Here is a 385-nt window from a genome sequence, read left to right on the forward strand (position 1 = left end):
TTTAGGTTGGTGCCCTCTATGGACAATAAAAGCAATGAAAAGCAGTATTGTGCTATGGGTAAAAGTAACTATCATTTGCATATACATAAAAATAAAACCTTCAATTTGGAATATTCAATATGGACAAGTTAGCGCCTTCAACATGTTCATAAATCATGAAGATCTATTTTTGTTTGTTTGTCAATACGCCCAAAAAAGATATATATATTTTTTTAACCTGTATATGTTGATTGGTCGCTACTTCGCAGATTTTCGTTTATCGCGGGTGGTTTTTGGGTTCGTCATTGCTGCAACGCGGCGAAGACGACCCGCCGGCGTAAGACCGAGCGCGGTCACGCGGCGGCACCGGCGCCCTCCATCTTGATGCTCCCGGCCGGGTCTTTTT

This window comes from Hippocampus comes, unplaced genomic scaffold (assembly GCF_001891065.2).
Source record: "Hippocampus comes isolate QL1 unplaced genomic scaffold, H_comes_QL1_v1.1 scaffold281, whole genome shotgun sequence".
Lineage (NCBI taxonomy): Eukaryota > Metazoa > Chordata > Actinopteri > Syngnathiformes > Syngnathidae > Hippocampus > Hippocampus comes.